This window comes from Sinocyclocheilus rhinocerous, unplaced genomic scaffold (assembly GCF_001515625.1).
Source record: "Sinocyclocheilus rhinocerous isolate Xijiao unplaced genomic scaffold, SAMN03320098_v1.1 scaffold342, whole genome shotgun sequence".
Classification (NCBI taxonomy): Eukaryota; Metazoa; Chordata; class Actinopteri; order Cypriniformes; family Cyprinidae; genus Sinocyclocheilus; species Sinocyclocheilus rhinocerous.
The window spans coordinates 225370-225700 of NW_015624546.1; positions in this window are offsets into that span (position 1 = coordinate 225370).

Genomic DNA, 331 nt, shown 5'->3' on the forward strand with positions numbered 1-331 from the left:
GGGAGGAGACAGGAGGGGCTTGGAGCAGGAGGAGCCAAGCAGGACCCAGGCCACAGCCATTATGGCGACACACGGTGGAGCCGACGGAGGGAGGAGCCATGGAGGAGGAATGACCGCCGACTCCAGGGGGCCGACCAACGGTGGCGGAGCAGGTGGCGGAGAAGGAGAGCCAACGAGCCAGGGGGATGCCGGGGATCCGGGGGGCCAAGGTGGAGCCAAGGGCTCTGGCTACCAAGGCAGAGATCCGGAGATCCACGGCAGAGCCGGAGCGACTGAGGACCAAGGTGGAGCTGGCGGGAGGAAGGAGCCCAACGGAGCCGGTGGGACGGAG